This window comes from Macaca nemestrina, chromosome 6 (assembly GCF_043159975.1).
Source record: "Macaca nemestrina isolate mMacNem1 chromosome 6, mMacNem.hap1, whole genome shotgun sequence".
Lineage (NCBI taxonomy): Eukaryota > Metazoa > Chordata > Mammalia > Primates > Cercopithecidae > Macaca > Macaca nemestrina.
The window spans coordinates 53366561-53387215 of record NC_092130.1 but is presented as its reverse complement, the minus strand read 5'-3'; the positions used below and the strand labels follow the sequence as shown (position 1 = coordinate 53387215).

At 43.5% G+C, this 20655-nt stretch overlaps 1 protein-coding gene across 5 annotated transcripts in view; it reads right to left on the bottom strand.

Moving 5' to 3' along the window:
- Positions 1-19921, bottom strand: part of MARCHF3 (membrane associated ring-CH-type finger 3) — a 167157-nt gene extending 147236 nt beyond the window's left edge. Inside the window, exon 1 of one of the 5 annotated variants that reach the window (XM_071098515.1) lies at positions 19853-19921. The gene's annotated coding sequence lies outside the window, so the exon portion shown is untranslated. Of the gene's footprint in view, positions 1-2231; positions 2532-2553; positions 2934-2980; positions 3334-19852 lie in introns of those variants that run through there. The other 4 variants (XM_071098512.1, XM_011710153.2, XM_071098516.1 and 1 more) reach the window with 4 other exon arrangements.
- Positions 19922-20655: the final 734 nt, after the last annotated feature.

Sequence of the window (20655 nt, the reverse complement as noted above, 5' to 3'; positions counted from 1 at the left end):
TAGCCCAGCTGTGGTGCTGGGCTTTGTTCTAGAACAGCTTTTAAAGAGAAAAAGGGTGCCTCATGAAGATAAGGATTCTACCTTGCAGGAGGAAATGCTCAACCATGTGAATTAGGACTAGCAGTCACCCCAGAGCATCCCAGGACTCCACCGAACTCAGAGTGGGGGGTGAAGGAACTAAGACTGGGGTTTGGGGTTGGGTCTTAAATTCATCAGGTCTTGTTTAATCAGGCAGACTTCCTTAGAATCAGGGCCAACCTGGAATAGGGATAGTTGAGGATTCCAAAACACTTTCAGACATAAGACAAAAGGGGTCCATTGTTGAAGACAGAGAGTTAATGCATTACCTATAAATGTCACATGGCCAGTAAATGCCACCTGGACATTTCTGAACAATTATTTGTTAAATCAACTCACAGACTATAACTTTTCTTTTATGTCATTAACACCATTCCAGTGTTTCTCAAAGTACAGTGAAGGGATCCCTGGCATTAACATCACTTGGCGGTGCCTGTGAAAATGCAGATTCCTAAGTTCCACCCCAGACTCCTAAATTGAAACCCCGGGACTGAGGTCCAGTCCAAGAACTGAATTTCTAAGAAACAGCCTAGTTAATTTGGATGATTCATATCAAGGCGGGAAAATTATTATGTCTATATAGTCCATTAGAAATTTAAAGACATTCACAGATTAGTGTTTTGTATGTTTTCCCCAAAATGCTTATATACCATAAAATTGAAAACAATACTTCTTGTGATGAGTTCTTAAAAACCATTCCAGCTTATTCTGCCCATATTTAATGAACACCATTATTAAAATGTAATTATGAGCATAAGATTATTGGGAAAAATATGAACTATGCTTCTCAAGAATACTGCCTTTATTTTGCCACCAAAGTAATTATGCTATTAAAGGAATTTATTGTTTTTTAAAGTATCAGTCACTTGGCTGCAAGAATTTATTAAGCTATTATACTCCTCCCATACCCTTTTAGTCATCAGAATTTTTGTGATAAAGCCTTTTTATTATTTTAAAACTATAAATTGTGAACCATTGCAACTAGTGATTAGACTGACTGTGAATATATGTCCAGGTTATAAATTCCTAAAAGCATGTTTCATTAGAATTACCAAGGCAGTCTTAACTATAGCTTCTGTGATAAAGCTCTGTTTACTTCTATTAAGGTGGGGTTTTTTTGTTTTTTTGGGTTTTTTTAGTGCAAAATGATTCAGTTTTAATGCATTCTTTTAACAAGCAAAAGCAAACGGTTTCTGATATACATGCCATACTGCGAGGCTGTAAACCAGTGTTGCATGGTGATGTGACAAGCACCACATTTCTAGAGGGATTTTTTTTTTCTCCAAGCTCCCCCTCCCCAAGCCGTGGCTATAATTATTTCACAAAATGCAGTTTGCCATTTCCAGAGACAAACATTTCCTTCTCCCTCACCTAACTGCAAGTTCAGGCCAAATATTGAATGAAAATGAACTTGAGAGGCAGCCTTTGTTTGTAGCATGTTGTTTCTGCTAAGAGTTGCCCCCTACCCCGGCTCCACCCCAGTGGTCAGACTGAAGTGTACATGTTATGTTTTAACAGATGGGCCGGCTGGCGGCTGCTGGGCTGTAAAACAGGAACGCGTAATCTGCACCGAGTGGTATTGAACTGAACGCTCGTAAAGTTCATGGACATACTCTGACCCAGACAGACCAGGCAGATGCAGACATGCTTACGCATACACACTTACTAACACCCCACAGCTCAGAGGATCCATCTCTGTGACCCAAGGGAAGTTCAAGGCTGAATTACCCCTTCATATATTTACCTCATTCACCTTTTAATTTTATATATACACACACTCACACATGTACACGTATATACGTGTGTATATGCGCATCTACATCTACATATACACATACAGAACTCTATATATCAACATTTTCATGTATTTTCAAAGGTCTAAATATTCCCAAATTCTGGACCTGTTTCTGTCTAGTATTTTCAAAAGCTCTCATTCATGTCAAATATGAATTATAAGAAAACATCGTAGTGAATTCTATTTAGTCCACACATAATATAAAGTACATGCATGTAGTTGGCCTCAGAAAAACAAGCTGCTTTTACCCCCTTACCATTAAGGCGGAAAAAACAATCTAACCCAGACCGAGTCACAAACGGAGTGTCAGGTTTAACCTTGAGTTCTCTGCTGTCAATTCCTGACTCAACTTCATTACCTAAACACGCAGGTGCTCAAACACCAACCGACCAGGCTGGCGATCCCTTTCGCAGCCTCTAGGATTCTCCAGGGCTCCGGGCACCAGAACCGACAACAGCTCCCGCCTGGTCCTAACGAAGTCCTTCGGACACCCCTTGCGGGTGGATGTGGAGGTCCGAGCACCTCAGGAGGGGCATGGATTCAAGTGCTAATAGAAAGCAATTACTTTAGAAAGTTCAAAGCCCAGCAGTGCTCCCAATTCCTCTCAGTAGCTGCAGAGCACTGAAGCACCCGCTACAGAACCCGGCTGGTACTCCAGTTCTCTGGCGCTGAGACCCCACCTTGAGCCCGATGAGCGCTCGCTCAGCCTGGGGATCCAGACGCCGACGCTGGGTCTTATCGTGCGGCACAGCGCGGGTAATTTCTCAGGAACCGCGGTCCACCCGCCGCGGGCGCGGAGGCCGCCCCAGCGCTCCGTGTAGTCGCCGTAGAGGGGCAGGGGACGCGTCCCGGCCCCACCTACCCATGTCAATTATGCTAAGTTGGTGCGGACGGGAGCCCGGTCCCGGGCGGAGTTGGGATGCTTTTGACAACAAGAAGTTCGGGAGTGGGGATATTGGCACGGAGTAAATCCCGCCCAGCCCTGACCTCCCCACAGCGGTCACGCTCGGACGAACGGACCGCCGAGCGCCAGGACGCGTCCTGTCCCCTCTCGCCGGCGCCGAACCGTGCCGAGAGGAGACGCTAGCCCGGCGCGCGGCCACTCACCCTCCTCGCCGAGTCCCGATCGCAAACCGACGTCCCTGCTGCGGGTTCTAAGTGCCAAGTTGCCCCCACTCGGTGGCTGCTCACGGCCCAGTGGACCAGGCACATTGGCTCCGGCGGGCACCTCAGCGGGAGTACGGCAAGCCTGGCGGCCGCCGCGGCTACACAGTCGCCCGGAGCGCGCTGACAATTCACGGACCTGCTCAACGAATGAGGCGGAACGCCGGGCTGAGCGGACCAGGCTCTGGGGGGGAGGCGGGGCCGCGCGGCGGGAGGGGCGGAGCCAGCCCCGGGGCGTCATCAGCCCATGACTGGCGGAGCCGGCAGCCAATCGTGGTGGCGTTGGGGCCTCCCCGTAGCCGCCGTCCAGTCGCCTGCGGCCGAGGGCCGGCTAGGGAGACGCGCCGGTGGCTGGGAAGTTGGTTATTGCGAAGGGCCGTGGCTGCCGGCGGGCGCTGCGGGGCTCTCTGTATCCGGACCCGAACGGCTCTGGAGGGAGGCAGCGGCCCCAGAAGGCAGTTGGCTGAGAGAGACCAGGAGCTTTCCGAGCTGCCGCGCGCATAGCGCTGTGGAGCAAGAAGCCAACCTCAGCGCGGGTCGACACGCCAGTACCTAGCGCCCGCAGCAGGCGCGGAACTTAGCTGTCCCATAGGAGCCCCGCCCGGAGGAAGCTGAGGGCCCAGAAAGGATGAGTTCCGGACTGGGTCACCCAGTCGCAGGTGGAAACCTGGGCTCCTCTGGAAAAGGTTCTGATCTCGATCTGGCTATCTCTGAAACAAAACTCCAGCCCCGCAAACCCCCCAAAGTTCAGTACACGTCCCCGTCCTCACTCCTGCCCTCCGGGCCACCGGCAGCGGGGGACTTGCCGGCGCCTCGGGTCTCCTTCTCCAGACCCAGGGCATCGCGGGCACTGCTGGCGGCCAACAGAAGTCTTGGGCGCTCGACGGCGCCGGAAGCTGTGAGACCCTCCCTCTGGACGGACTGCCCTGCGGGGTGGCATCCTCTGCGGTGACTTCTGCTGCTGTTTTTGGGGTCCGCCAGGATTCCAAAATGCAGGGCGGGTGGCTGGAATTATCCATCTTCGTGGACAGGAAGCCCCAGAACGAACCACATCTGTCCCACTCTGCTTCCGCCCTCCTTCCCCGTCGCGAGCTCCTGGCTGGGATGGAGACATCGGGCGAGCTCGGAGATCCCGACCTCTCAGGGGTCACTCGCAGCCGAACAGCCTGGAATATGGCCTTGTGGGCCCTTCCAGCCCAACCCCCTAGGACCCCGCTGCTAATCTTGTCAACCAGTTTCTGAGCCCCTACCCTGGCTGCAGCACGCGCTTGCACAGGCGCGCTGAGCTACTAACATAGAATCAAAAGCAGGGGGTTGGGTGTTCTTGCTTTCCCGCTGAAGCCTAGAATGTAAGCAAGCCCTAGACCGTCAGCTCTGGGTGGGTAGGGGCCTCTCCCTGCCTAGAACTGCACTTGCCATGGGTAGGCACCTAACCCTTATTAGTAAAGGGTCAAATAACCTGCTGCCCGGATACTGACCTTCACCACTTACCTCTTGCTTCCAGCCCAAGCGCACTTCAGACCATTGCCTCATTCAGGTCCCAGGAGTCCTAAGGGTTTTAGTCTCTCAGTATGGGCAACTATTCACATGTAAGGGAGCTGCAGGTGTTATTTCAATGCCATCTGGCCTCTATAAGGTCTTGCATCATAGCTGACCTCTCATGAGAAGGTTCTGATGAGGTCACCAGGGAGAAGGAATGTAAAGGGCTGGTGGCTGAAAAGGAGTGAAATGGCCCCTCTTAGGTGAGCTCTGGCTTGGTTTGAGTTTCAACTCTGTCTCCTCAGCTCCATTTCTCAATGGGAAAAGGTTCATAGGAAGGTTGTCAGAAAGGCAGGAGACTAGGCCATGGACAGCCCTTTGCAGACCCTGAAAAATTGCTCAGTAATGCAAAAATTGTCCATATTTAAGTTATTTCTTTTCTATCTCGTGAACCAAAGGACTGCTACAGGCAAGGAAGACCATCTGACTCAGTTCCAGGGGTTCCTTAGCATGCTGCTGATTGGCCTACGAGAATGGCCTTTGCCCATAAAGTATTAGATGTAGACCACATGAATGGAATATTCACCAGGTTTCTGCCCAGGTCTGGATTGGGTAGGGACATGGCTGGAGGTGCCACACAGGAGAGCTGGAGAGAAGACTTGACTCCCAACCTGATTCTAGCAGAACTCCACTTTGATGTGTTTTTAAAATTGTGCTCTTCTGTTTGCTTTCACGGAGGCTGCCATGAAACATCATCTTTGACTAGAATTACCAGGAAATGCTCATGGAAGAAATATACTTCCTTGGATTTTTTTTCCTACCACACTTCAGGATATAACTAGAGAAAACGTTTGCCAACAGTGCTTATCATATTAGTACCCTCTGAAGCTTTTCATAGATGCTGATTACTATTTTTAAAATCATTTTGGGAATAGGAGCCAAACACTAGGTCGTGACTGTAAATTACTTTAGTATTTACATTACATGATGAAAAATGGAAATAAAGGAAATTTCCTGGCATGAAACAAGTTAGAATTAAGCAGGTGACTTTCATGTCCCGATTTCCAAAGTTTTCTGTTTGTTTCAGACAGATAAGATCATCCATGGGTTCCTGGACAAGTAACAGGTCTCATTTTCCCTTGTAGAACAGAAGACATTGAAAAGACAGCATATTCAGACTATATTCGTGTTTCCATACCATCTTTTGTTGTAATTGATTTTCAACAAGAGTCCCTAACAATCTCTTGAGTTTGGGCCATCCCCATATTCTACAAGGGAAAATGAGATCTGTTACTACTCCAGTAACCCATGCTCACACTATCTGTATGGAACAGAGAACCATGAAAATCTGGATGCAGAAGTCACTTGTTTAGTTCCAATCTATTTTGCGAAAGGAAATTTCTTTTACTCAAAGAGATGAAGAAATTTACGGAATGGCTTTGGAATGAGAAGATTCAGGTGGGATCAAGCAAGGCTTGTTCTTTAGTGGATGGTAAGATTGTTTTCAGGCACTGTCACTCCTTTCTGACACTAAGACAGTATTTTGGAATCTCCTAAATTTCAATAGGATGTGATTGGGAGTCATGGGTTCTAATCTTAACAGCTGCTGGGGTGGGTGCTCCTTGCAGTCACTCATCCTTTGTTATACTCTTGCTGCTTTGACCATAAAACAGTAGTGGTAGAATTGGCCCACTATGTGTAGCTGCGTAAAGGGGACATCATGACAGTGGTTATGAAGCACTGCAAATGCGTTGCATTTATAGTAGTACTGACTGCTAAAAAGGAGATGAAAATGATGTTGAGATGGGAAAATAGTGTGGTATGAACAATTACTATTTATATGTGCAATTTACATTTTTCTATTTACATGTGCAATTTCCTCCTTCCTTCCCTTCCCTTTCCTCCCTTCCTCTCTCCCCCTCCCTCCCTCTCTTTCTCTCTCTCCTGCTCTCCCTCTCTTTCTCTCTTTCCCTCTTTCTTTCTCAGACGCACACTCTGTCACCCAGGCTGGAGTGCAGTGGTGTAATCTTGGCTCACTTGCAACCTCCACCTCCCTAGTTCAAGTGATTCCCTTGCCTCTGCCATCCGAGTACCTGGGATTACAGGCGTGGGCCACCACACCTGACTCATTTTTGTATTTATAGTAGAGACGGGGTTTTGCTATGTTGGTCAAGCTGGTTTCCAACTCCTGGCCTCAAGTGATCTGCCCACCGCAACCTCCTAAAGTGCTGGAATTATAGGCGTGAGCCATCACGCCCAGCCCATTTATTTTAATCTCATTAGATATTGTCCTTTCAGTATGTAAGTGGAAATGAGAGGAAACCATCTTTATTCTTTAAGGAGGAATACAGCTTCTAAAAGTTTTGGTTACCTAAAGTTTTTGAAGGTGTAATAGGGAATGAGTTACCAAAACAGGAAGAGTTGTAGAAGCAGACCTAGAGTTGGGGAAAATTTTACTTACATGGATAGTATTTTTTTCCTCTCCCTGGCTCCTGCCACCTCTCTCAACACATACTTACTGAGAAAGTTGTTCACAATTTAAAGAGGTTGAGCCAAAGATCTTAGCAAAGAAATGCAGTCAGAAGCTGCAGATTTTTTTTTTTTTTTTTTTTTTTTTTTGAGACAGAGTCTCGCTCCATCACTCAGGCTGGAGTGCAGTGGTGCGATCTCAGCTCACTGCAACCTCTGCCTCCCGAGTTCAAGCGATTCTCCTGTCTCAGCCTCCTGAGTAGCTGGGACTACAGGCATGTGCTGCCACACCCAGCTAATTTTTGTATTTTCAGTAAGGCCAGGGTTTCGCCGTGTTGGCCAGGCTGGTCTTGAGCTCCTGAGCTCAAGTGATCCACCTGCCTTGGCCTCCCAAAATGCTGGGATTACAGGTATGAGCCACTGTGCCTGGCCCAGAAGCTGCAGATTCTAATATTAGCTTTGCAATGCATTTATTCTGAGACCTTGGGCATGTCATCAACCTTCCATATCTTAGTTTCCTATCTGGGAAGCTGCAGTGGTACTTATGACCAATTTTGCAGAGATGACAGCAATAACTAATGATAGGCACTTAGATTTTAGACTTAATGGGAGTTAGCTCCCTTGACACAGCAGTATGGGAACAATAACCGGCCAGCCAATGAGTGAAAAAGCTGGATTATCCCTTAGAAATGAATTGTATCATTACTGATTATGAATACCCCAAATTATGACAGATTCACATGTAAGGATGCCAGGGAAAAGTAGCCGTGAGCTATATTATACAAAATTGTTTATTACCCAAGAGAATCTAGGTGCTAATACGGATGGTACTACATCTGTGAAATTCTGAAACCCATGAAGGATTTGAAATATAAAGCCAAATAAAACATAATACAGAGGGAAATGATTTTGATTATGTAACATTTATATATAGCATTTCATTTTACATTTTCAAATTGCTTTTCAGTCATTGGTTTATTCTTCACAGCACACCTGGGGAGTACATCTGTGCATTTATCCTCTGTTCACAGCTGAGGCAACTGTGACTGAAACAGGCAAAGTGGTTTGTCCAAGAGCAAAGCCATGGGCAGGGTGAGAAATTGTTCATTCATTCAATCATGCATCTATTCTTGGCAAGGCACCAAAGTCTGTGTGGTGATGGTGCATGGAGATAGATATTGTCTATGTGGCCTCTACCTTGCAAGAGCCTGCAGTATGCTGAGACAATAAGTGGTTCATGAATTATGCCTCCCAGAGTGCTCAGACAGCAAGGACCAGGGTTCAGAGAAGAGGGTGAGAGTTCCCTAGGATTCCTGGAGAGAGTTGGATTCAGGGACCGTGAGGGATGGGTAGAATTTTGGAAAATGGAAGTGTGGCTAGTGGGAATGACAGACGTGAAAGTGGGCAAATTTAAGATGTTTTGGAGAGTATCTGACTACAGCAGGGCCATCGTGGGGAAAGGGCAGGAGAGTGGAAAGGAGCGGGTTTCCCAAGATCCTGAATGCCCAGCCCAAATACATGGATGAATCCATGAATCCACGGATTTCAGCCTAATGGGCAATGGGGGTTGGACTTATCTCTGACTTCTCGTATTCACTCATTATTATAACATGTGCTGTACCTAGTGCTAATACATGCTTAGTCTACAGGTATTTTTCCACACATCAGCTTTTCTAACCTTTGCGTCACTCTGAGATACATATTATTCCTCCTTTAATGGATTAAAAAATTGATGCACTTAGAGGTTGAGACTTCCCTACGATCATGTAGCTAATAACTGACATATTTAAGATTTGAAAGTAGGATCCCTGACTTCTACATGGAGACAAATGGAAAGAACAAGTGTAGATTCTGGAGAGTGTACTTAGGATGCCCATCTAATAACATGTCCCTCACCTTAGTTCAGTGTTGTTCCAGAAAAAATAAGTATATAGGAGTGAAATTTTTTTTTTTCTTTTGAGACAGGGTCTCACTCTGTTGCCCAGGTTGGAGTGCAGTGGCATGATCTTGGCTCACTGGTTCAAGATTCTTCTGCCTCAGCCGCCCAAACAGCTGGGATGACAGGCACATGCCACCACACCTAACTTTTGTATTTTTATTTTTATTTATTTCTTTATTTCTTTAGTTTTTTGAGATGGAGTTTTGTTCTTGTTGCCCAGGCTGGAGTACAGTGGTGCGATCTTGGCTCACTGCAACCTCCGCCTCCCTGGTTCAAGAGATTCTCCTGCCTCAGCTTCCCAAGTAGTTGGGATTACAGGCGCCTGCCACCATGCATGGCTAATTTTTTGTATTTTTAGGAGAGACAGGGTTCACCATGTTGGCCAGGCTGGTCTTGAACTCCTGACCTCAGGTAATCCACCTGCCTTGGCCTTCCAAAGTGTTGGGATTATAGGCGTGAACCATGGTGCCTGGCCTAATTTTTGTGTTTTTAGTAGAGATAGGGTTTCACCATGTTGGCCAGGCTGGTCTCAAACTCCTGACCTCAAGTGATCCACCTGCCTCAGCCTCCCAAAGTGCTGGGATTATAGGCGTGAGTCACTGTGCCTGGCCAAAATGGAACATTTTAAAATCCCAAATCTACTACACAACAGACTGTCCTTTACGACTGAAATCATGGAGATTTGTGAATAAAAGGTAGAATGTTTCTCCATGTTTGTTTATTTGCTCGTTTTTTTCTTTTGTTTTTTAGGAAGTTTGAGAGAAAGAAAAATATGCCGAGATGATTAAGTTTCACCTAAGATTTTAAAGCTCCATCCAAAAGATGTGGAAAACAAGCACCGTACCAGAATATTGTACCTGATTTCTGCCCTGTCTTAAAAACACCATGACATTTTCCTTGATTTCAAGAATACAGAAAATGAACATGGTCCTTTAAATTATGTGACTCTTTCGAAGCAAAATGGAAACAAGGAAAAACCACATTTGTTTTCTGCCTCCCTTTTCCAAAAAGCTGAAAATACAGTGCAAATGAACTCTCAGTCATGGGTCAACATCTTTACAAGACCTGCCCCTCGTTCTCAGGTTAGAGATTTCTCCTCTGCCTCCCCATTCTCACCCACACCCAACTTGAAATAGGTCTCCAGGTCCCATTTTGACCACATGTTCTTTCAGTCACATATGGGAGATGAGAAGGGGTTAAATGTAGCTATGCAAGACTAGCAAAACTCATCAGCAAACTGGAAAACAACTTCAGGCTTACTATCAACAGTGGGTAGTTAGCATCAGTTTAAAGACTGTGAATGCACACAATTTTCCTAAGAATATTTTTCAGAAGAGTGTAATTATAGGTATAATCTCTAATTGCATTATAAATGATAAATAAGAGAAGGTTAGCAAACTATATTTCAGGGCTGTTTGCTGTACTTATCTGCTGCCATCATTGGCCCTGTCTTCCTTTGTGACTGCAGACTGTGTTTATTAGTCTTGGTGGTAAGGGGGAATTGCTGTACGGTAGTTTTGTGTTAGGAAAGGATCTTACAGATGATGATGAAGGTTGCAGGAAGGACTGTTGAAGTGTTTTATTTTGGTATTTGTTTCATTTTTAAAGGCTGTGACTAGGATGTCATACCTGTCTAATAAGCATGCATGTAACATTTTTATATTTGCTGAGTGCTTTATAGTCCTCCATTAGTCCCCACGATACCCCTTGAGGGTAGGTCAGTATTACCGCCTACAGTTTACATATGAGGAAATTTAAGATACAAAGGGATTATGTGATTTGTACAAGGTCACCCAGCATGCAAACCTAGCTAATAAAAGGCAACTGCAAAGCTCTTTCCAAATAAAAAGTACCTTGTAAGTGTTAGGTAGTATTAATGGGTATGATCCCAGAATGAGTAAAATACTCTTCAGGAGTAAAGTGCTCATACATGATATATAAGATTAATTCTCTCTCTCTCTCTCTCTCTCTCTCTCTTTTTTAACCTCTGGGTGACTTTTGAAATAGTTATTCTTGAACCTGGCTATGCATCAAAAACATCTCTAGAGTTTTTAGAATATGTGAGCACATAGGCTCCTACTCAGCCGATAGAATCAGAATCTGGGCAGTGGGATTTAGATAATTATGCCTTGAAAAACCTCCACGGGGGATTTGGATGCTCAGTCAGAGTTGAGAATCACTACTCTAGACTAGAAGAGTAACACTGGTCAGGCCAAGAGCAACAACGAAACACTGTGGAGCTAATTCAGAAGAGAAAGTCTGGTGTCTTCCAGGCCTCTGTCCAGCCAGTTCACAACTATTATTAGCAGAGGAACTGCCTCCCTGAAATAATCAACTGTAATAACCATGTGTGAAATTCCAGGAAATAGTGCAGAGATTAAAGTTTATTTAAGAACCACCAGTTTTTGAAAGTTATAATTTACTGGGTAAATTTACTGGTGCACCTTGGGTTATTACTGCGTTTAATGCTTTTATTCTGAATACTTTGTACTTCTTCATAATGAACATGGTAAGAACCTATAATATCTGCCCATTCATCCATCTGCCAAACACTTATTGAATACTTGCTGTATGAAGATTTCAGAGTGAAAATAATGATCTTTTTCCAGAAGTTTATAATCAAGTGATAAAAACAGACACAGGCAAAACCAACCAACCAAACAAAAACCCGAAGCCACACATATGATAATAAAAAGTATAATCAAAGCGTTAGATGAGGCATTATTCATAATTGCTAAAAAGGGGGACTGCTAATGCTACAACATGGATGGATCTTAAAAACACTATGCTAAGTGAGAGAAGCCAGTCACAAACGTGGTATTCCCATACAATGAACTATTATTATTATTATTATTATTTATTAAACAATGAAGTGGAATATAGTACTGATACATACTACAACATGGATGGATCTTAAAAATGCTATGTTAAGTGAGAGGCACCAGTCACGAAGGACCACATATTGTATGATTCCATTTATATGAAATGTCTTGAATAGGCAAATCTGTAGAGACAGAAAACAGATGGTTGCCTAGGGCTGGGGGTGGGGAAGGATGGAGGAAATGGGGGACTGCTAGTGGGTACAGGGTTTCTTTTTGGAGTGACGAAATGTCCTAAAATTGATTGTGGTGACAGCTGCACAACTTTGTTGACTGTACTAAAAACCATTCAATTGTAAATGGGTGAATTGTATGATATGAAAATTGTATCTCTTAATAAAGACAATAGATGATAGATAGATAGAGCTGTATGAACTTGGAGGAAAGAGTGATTAATTAATTTGGATTGGAAGAAAGTGGTGGGAAATTTCCTGGAGGAAATGACATTTGAGCTGACTCAAAAAGGATGATTTTTGTAAGATGCTGTGGATGAAAGGAGGGAAGGTATGCTCAAAGAGACACTCAAAGTGAGGGTGCTTTCATGCAAGGGCAAGTTATCTGGAACAGACAAGATGTATGAAGATACAGTAGACAGAGGCTAGATGCATGGCTTTTACTGTCATGCTAAGTTCTGTAGTTTGGTTTTCATTTTTGTAGGCAATGGAAAGCCACGATAGGTCTGTGAGTGGATGATCAGAACTGTGATTTGGAAGGATAATTAGAAGTGGTGATAAGGTAGATGGAAGATGGTGTGGGAAGGCAGTGAGTAAGGGAGGCCATTTAGGAGGCAAAGGCATTGCAATGTGTAGGTGAGAGATGAAGAAGCCTTTGACTACTGCAACAGTAGTGAGGACTGAAACAAGGAGACAGTTGTTTTTTTTTTTTTTTTTTAAAATAGAGTCAGGGCAGGGTGGTCTTGAACTCCTGGGCTCAGGCAATCCTCCTGCCTCAGCCTCCCAAAGTATTAGGACTACAGCTGTGAGCCACTGCGCCCCGACTAAGGAGACAGATTTAAGAGATGGTTAAGAAGTAGAATCATTAAACTCACCTACTCCCTGATGGCCCTGGGGGAGTAGGTGGAAAAGCATAGAAATTGGACAGCACACTATCTGAAACCACATAAGGACATGGGTCCTTTTATGACAAATTATTTTGAATGTAAAAACTTTTGTTGAAATAATGTCCAGCAAGCAAATTGTAGCTCTTTACATCTGTTAACAAGGGTTTGATTACAGACACTCTTAAATTTCTTAACAAAGGAATGTGTATTGTGAATCAAAGGTGGATTGAAGACAGCAATGCAATCCAACCATTCTATGAGCACTTTCCAATCAGACCTCCCCTTGTTGAAGATGAAGCAGTCGTCATTTATCGACTATTCTGAATGACTAAGTATTTACCTCTTGCTCAGATAGCTTCCCTAGAAACACTTCCTTTGGTGTGAGCAACTTGGATTTACTGCCAGGGCAACACCTCCCATCCAACGCCCACACTGCCTCTTGGCTCGGTCCTCACCAGCAGGTGTTCATAAGCAGTATTTTTGTTTTGCTTCTAATAAGAGTGTAGGCTTTGAAAAGCAGAGGCTGAATGTATCACCCATTATACTTTCACTTACAAGTGTTCTTATGGGGAGATTTGAAACCTTGGAGTCTCAAGGATCAGGAAGACAAAGACTGCCTTTTCTCATGCAAGGCCACACCTATGTTTTCCATTAGAAGGAGGGGCAGGCAAATCCTGGGCAAGGTCAAAATAGAAACAGTCTCTCCCAGTACATGGCGGTGCACTCCCTGGGGATCTGTTAAAGCCTGTTTTGTGTGTTTTGGAAGGTGTTACAGTTACACTGCCTGCTGCTAGCTGAGTTTGAGAACAGTGACCCTGATAAGTGCCTTACAGGAGTTTATCAAGTGGAGAACACCATTTAGAACACCACTCACCGAGATGCAGCTCTTATCTGTGCCTGTCAGTGAACAATGACTATGACAAGCCATGTTCAATCACAGATCACAGTTGTTAGCAGAGCTAATTACAGCAGTCTCAGGTGAGAAGAATCCCAGCAGCTGCCTCTAAGAGACTTCCATCACAGGGGCTTCACAGGTAAGCAATGAAAATAGCCCCTTGGGGATCTTTAAACAACAGTTCTCTGCAACTCTGAACATGGACTCATCCACAGTTGGTGAGAGATCATGTTCAAAGGAGAACCACCAAAGGGAGAAGGAGGAAAGGGATGCTTAAAGCCAGGAAGGGAAATGTTCTGAATTAAATAAGAGCAGAACTGGGTATTTATTATTCCTTGGGCTGTCTGACTCACTGCATAACCTTATAAAGTCATTTCCACTTTCTGGGCCTCACTGTTCTCATCTCAAAAATAAGGATAGTAATACCTGCCCTATTTATATCATGGGATTGCTGAAAGAATAAAATATATATATTTTAAAATAAAAGCTGGGGAAAACTAGAAAATAGAACTTTAGGTAGTGTAACTGATTCCCTTTGTCTTATTTCACATTTTACTTATAAATGATGGAAGGGAACAACAACAAATATTGGTGCTATTACAGAATCCCAGATTTCATTTTCTCATGCCTCCAGTTTTTTGGGGTTTGCACATCTTCAGATTTGCCTGTCCCTCCCCAGTTTGTTCTCAGCATCAGTTCTGGGGTAAACTCATTTCCAGTTTGAGGAGCAGAGGAAGATCCCAAGAATCTGAAGAGACCAAGCCCCTGTATTTATTTAGTCTCTTGTCTTTGTGTCTCCTGCTGCAGCCCAAGTCTTGAAGGCCTCCTCCCAAGTCCTGAAGGTGTATCCCACCTGTGGGACACCTGGTTTGTGGGGGACGTTGGCCCTGAATGAGAATTTCTAACGTCAAATTGGGACTTAAGAAGACACCTCTAGAAAAGAACCCAAAAGAATCTGTAACGACGTGCCCTAAACATGTCTTAGGCTGGGTCTGTAACTACATTCTTGTTCCTGCTGAAAATCGCAGCATCCTTCTAACCAAGCAAGGCATGTCCACTTATCTGATGGTGCTGTCAGTGATAGAAAGGGATCATATTATGGATTTGGCAGGAGGAAAAAGATTTATTTCCAAGTTTTGAAGATTTATCTTTTCCAGATATGCAAAACCAGTCAGAATATTTAAAACAAAATCAATGAAAAGTGATCATGTTTTGTGAGCAGAAGGAACCGTTCTTGACTTCAAAATAATGAAGACTTATAAGGATCCCAAATCCATGATAAAACAAATGATTTGACAATAGCAAGTGAGCAGGACTACCAAACCCTTAACTGCCCCCTTATGGAAAACTTTCTGAACGACTAATGGAGGCAATGTCTCCATTTAATGAATGTGTTCCGTTCAATGTTTAAATTTCCCCCTTTTTCTTTTCTCCTCTCTGCTGTTTAGTTTTTTTTTCAATGTTCAGCATAACTAAAAAGTCTTAAGTAGGGAATTGCACATAATTATAGGCTCCACACCAATGACAATGTGATGCCTCTTCTTAAGTATTCATAATCATTTAGTACTCTTCTTTCCTCCTTTGGACAATTTAGTTAGAATGACAGCAGTGTCCTTTATTTCTCTTGAAGGCATCTGCTTGTCTCATTTTGTGTACAGGTCATAAAACATCAAGAAACACAGTAATGTATTTTTTAGGTAGTCACATATACATAATTAAAAAAAATGCTTTAAATTAATAGAACAAAAGTGGGAGGGAGTAACTAAATTTTATCTATTAAAGTTATTTGGTGAGGTAAGGAGGTTTAAAAGACTATCTTTCCAACTCAAAGGCTGTGACCACCCTGAACATGCTGGCTTGTGCCTGCCAGCTGACAGGTTGTTTTGTGCTGTTAGGTGTCAACTCAGTGACATCCTTTGGTCTCTCAACGTTTCCTTTATTACTGGCTTAGTGAAATCTGACATTGATAAGAACCCTAATTTGAGAATGTTTCACAGAGCAGGATCATGGCCAAATTCAGGAATCTTGCTAGTTTGCAAGACGAGAGAATCCATGCAGAACCAAAGGCTGATACTAGAAGTCAGCAATCACGATGGGAATAAATCCCACGATCTATGATTTCTAAATATCTTAATCTCCTCTGACCTTAAAAGAGTGAAACTGGCTTAATCTCGAGAATATCTTTACAAGAAAACACACGGTAAGGTGGAGTGAAATCCTAAAAAGAACTTCTGGCAGTTCTTTCCAACTTCTGACATCTCTTTATTACCCAGATTGTGAATCAACGCCCATTTTCTCTTTGTAGCATTAAATTCATAACAAAGAACATACAGCAATTGACTCACTTACCTGGTCTAGGCTTAAGTCTTTCTGAATACAGGACTTTCTTAGGTGACAGTTAACCTAGTCTCATGATGCAAATGTACGTTTTAACTCATTTTTAAGGGAAGTATTTTCTAAAATTTATTTCCCTCTCTTTTGCCTTAGTGGCCAGGCCACAGGTTGACTTTGTTGTGAGGACTCAGGATCACCACTGAGGTCTTCTGTGCAATGCAATGCTGCAACAAAGCCATCAGGGTTTCTGAGGCGAGCTGGGTCACAGTGTATTCTAAGTAGCACAATGAGGCCATGGGCTCAATTTGCCTTTAACTTGTATCATCTAAACTTTTTGGTGATCTCAAATCATTAACAAAAGTTCCAATTAATATTTGGCCTACAGAATTTCTAAGGATAGAAAGTTTTCCATCAGGAATTCAGTTCAAATATACCATTTCAGCATAAAGAAGGGATATGCATGACTCTCAATATAGGCCTATGGCTGGATTCTTCTTATTACTACTAGTCCATTAGCTGGCACTCCTCCTATATGCTGCTTCTCCCTCTTTTGTATGACATTAATATTAATATTTCCCCTTTCCCTGAAGCATTATGTCTTTGTAGGCTTTAGAATTCAGAGCTTTAGCTTTGGTAGTCATCTTTGAACTTGAGAGAGGAGGTAAAATGCAAAACGTCAGTGCCTAAACTGAAGCCTGACCGAATAAGGCCATTCTCTCTTGATTACGTCTCCATGTTCAACATGAATTTGTATCAGTAGAGATACCAGATTTGTTCCAGGTACAGGATTTTGGGTCACAGCATCAAAGTATCCTGTCTCTATGGTGAACAAGAGTCATGGGTCTGGTGTGCATATCTGTGGACTACAATGGGTTACTATGGTTTACTCTCCAGTGTCAGGGTCACCTTTGAGGCTTCTGAACTCTCCTGCCCACAATTCAGCCAAAAGACAGGTAGAAGGTTATGGCTACCTCATTCTGGTACTGTCCCAACACTGCCTGCCATTTTCGGGTGCTGAGCTAATCAATTACCTCTGGTCTTTAGCTCCTTTCTGGATGTCTTTTCTTAGAGGGTCAAATGAGATATATAATAACTTACTAAAAAATGGATACTATACTGTCTTTTCTGTATCTTTCAGTCATCATCCCACCACAATTTTCTTTTAATTACTTCTTCCCTCTTCACCAAAATTGTTCTCAATAAAGTCAAGGAAACATTTGTTTTCATTTTCTATTGCTGCTGTACCAAATTACCACAAACTTGGCTTAAAACAACACAAATTTTTTTTTTTTTTTTTTTTTTTTTTTTTTTTTTTTTTTTTTTTTTGAGACGGAGTCTCACGCTGTTGCCCAGGCTGGAGTGCAGTGGCGCGATCTCGGCTCACTGCAAGCTCTGCCTCCTGGGTTCACGCCATTCTCCTGCCTCAGCCTCCTGAGTAGCTGGGACTACAGGCGCCCACCACCGCGCCCGGCTAATTTTTTGTATTTTTAGTAGAGACGGGGTTTCACTGTGGTCTCGATCTCCTGACCTAAAACAACACAAATTTATACTCTCATGGTTCTATAGGCCAGAAGTCAGAAATCAGTTTCATAGAACTAAACTCAATGTGTCAGCAGGGTTTGCTCCTTCAGGAGGCTGTAGGGGAGAATCTGTTTTCTTTTTCTTTTCTTAGCTTTTGGAGGCCATTCACATTCCTTGGCTCAAGGCCGCTTTCTTGTATCACTCCAACCTTTTGCTTCCATTGTTGAATCTCCTACTCCCTTTTCCCTAGTCAAATCTCCTTCTGACTCCCTCTTATAGAAATACCTGTGATTACATTAGGACCTGCCTGGATAATCCAAGATAATTTTCCCATCTCAAGATCCTTAATTGCATCTACAAAGTCCTTTATGCACGTAAGTAACAGGTTCCAGGAATTAGGACCTGGATATCTTTGGGGACTATTCTTCCTATAGCAGCATTGATTTTCTGATTTTCAAATCTGATGTCTTCTGTTCAGTCCTCATCCTGACTCTCTTGCTATTTGATACTGTCAGTTACTCAGGGAAAAGCTCCTCCCTGACTTTCATGATTATTTTCCACTGATATGATTTCTTTATTGTCTGTCTCTCCCCTAGAATGCAAGACTCTGAGAGTAGGAATCCTGGCTATCTTGTTTGTTGTTTTATCCCCAGTGCTTGGAATAATACCTGCCACTATCAAATCACAAAAGGCATCATGTAATGTAAATTGGATGAACTTCTCCCATTCCTATTTCCACCACCACTCTCTTATTTTCCTTCACGGGCAACTTTGTCTGTTCTCATGGGTCAAGATTAGTATTCTCCAGGGTTTGGGAATAGCTTGCTTTTCTCCTTATATGCCAGGTGGCCACAGTTCCAACCATACTCAGTGGGTTCTCAAATGTATACCTTAACCCCAGACCTTTGTTTTGCACTTCTAACTTTAATCTTTACCTTGATATCCCACAAGCATGGAGAATTCACCATGTCTCGTCTTTCCCATCCACCAAGCACAGCCAAAAACCAACTTTTCCTTCCTCTTATATTCTCTGCCTCAGGGAATAAAAAGTATCAGAATTCATCCCATAGTGTAAGCAAGAAAACTAGGAGTTATCCCAGAATCCATGCTTTCTCTCTACTCCCCTCTCCACATCACTACCCACCCATCTAGTCAGTCATTAAGTTCTGTCAACCTCACTCCTAAATATCTCCTGATATCTCTTTCTATCTGACTCCCATTGCCTTGGTTCATGTCCTCATTACTCCTGTGGAGTAGGATATAAATGAACTCGCCAATGTGTTCCTCCTGACTTCTCTTGAGTATGGTAGAATGTCACACTCTCAAGCTTTTTGGAGGTGTGCCAGAGTTGCTGGTCATTGCCTGTCCTGCTTCTGGTCTCTGCCAGTGGGCAGTGACTGTGATTTGCATACTGCTTCCATAGCCAATTGGCCCAGGGATGGGCTTCTGTCCTAAAGGTGGCTCCTTATATAGATTTGGTCAGCCAACTTAGGTCATGGGTGCCTGGTTGTAAAATATAAGCTGAGAAAAATTCCTCTTTTAGGATTTCAGAATAGAGAAGCCTGAGAGGCTCAGGGTGCTATATTGCTGAACAGAAAGGTCAGCAGTAATGATGGGCATGAGCAGGCTGCAGCTATGAGGAAGCAGATACTGTGTGTAAGCAGGGGAGCTGTGAGCCAGGAGAAACCAGGGAAGAAAATAAGCCAAGGCACTGTGAGAAGGGTAATGTTTCAGTTTTGGGTGGTTCTTTAATTGGACTTCTGAAGCCTGGCTGTATTGTGATTCCTACTGTCAGATGTCCATGAGATTGCTGCATTATTTAAAAAACCCCAGTCTGAGTATGCCCTTGTTTCCTGCAATAAACTGGCCAAAGAGCTATGTGTTCCAGTAAGCTCATAATGTTATGAGGAGACATGTGGAAGAAAGAGGCACTATTCTAGAGCAGAAATATGAAGTTCCAAACTATTCCACTTCTTCATAAGGCATTAGGTTGAAGCGGGGGGAAAAAAAGGAAGGTTGTATCACTTTTTCCTTTGGAGGTGAATGAGGAGCTTCTTATATCAAAATTAATCTTCATATAAAAGGAACAAATTGATCCTTGCAAACATAATTTCGGAAAGGAAAAGTAATTGCTGCTACAAACATCACATGAAAATCACAGTAATAGGTGACATAAAACTGATACTCGCCAGTGGGATAATCAAACCACCTTTTAGATGCCATATTTCTAGATATCTACCTTTCATTTTGCCAACTGTTGGGACCCATGGGTTTGCTGAAGATCTCCAGGATACTTAGTCACATGACCATATTCCACTCTGAAATAAGAATTGATGAGTAAGTTTATTGAAGATCTATAGGTTAAAACCAACATTAGGTATATGTAACTAATACTCTAAATATGAGATACCTTCAGAAAGCATCTTTCTGTCTCCCTCTATCCCTATATATTTGGTGGATGAATTTTTCGCTGTTTAGGATAAAAACAACAGGTCATTTCGGGACTCTTGAACATTCTCAGGCAATAGAATGCCCCATAGTCACTTGAAATTGTTTTTGGTGCACCTAATGTCATAATCAAAACTTAAGATGTGGTTTAAAGTTAAGTTGTATCTTTTCCCTGACTGAGAAGCCATGTCGGGGTGGGAAGCTGAGGAAGGGGAGCGTCTTCCTCTCCTTGTTCTTGGCAGCTTCTGATCCTTCTAGAGTTGCTATGGGAGAAGGAAAAAGTGGAGACGGGTGAGAATGTTCTTATTTCAGTGGTGGAGTTGTACACTGGCCTACTTTCTGGACCCGATAAATAGTTAAAGCAGACCACACTTGGCATAGGCTGTTGTGGTTTCTTGGGAGACTGTACCCATTACTGGTGATGTCTTGCCTGCAGTTCCCTGATTCGGGCAAACGGGCTCTCCATTCAAGCAGACCCCTCAGCCCCTAGGAACCCAGTGTTCCCCTCTGGGTCTCCCCTTCTGAGGTGTGCCTGCAACGAAGGTGCCCTCATACCAGTCCCCTCTCACATTTGGTTCATATTTGGTCCACGAG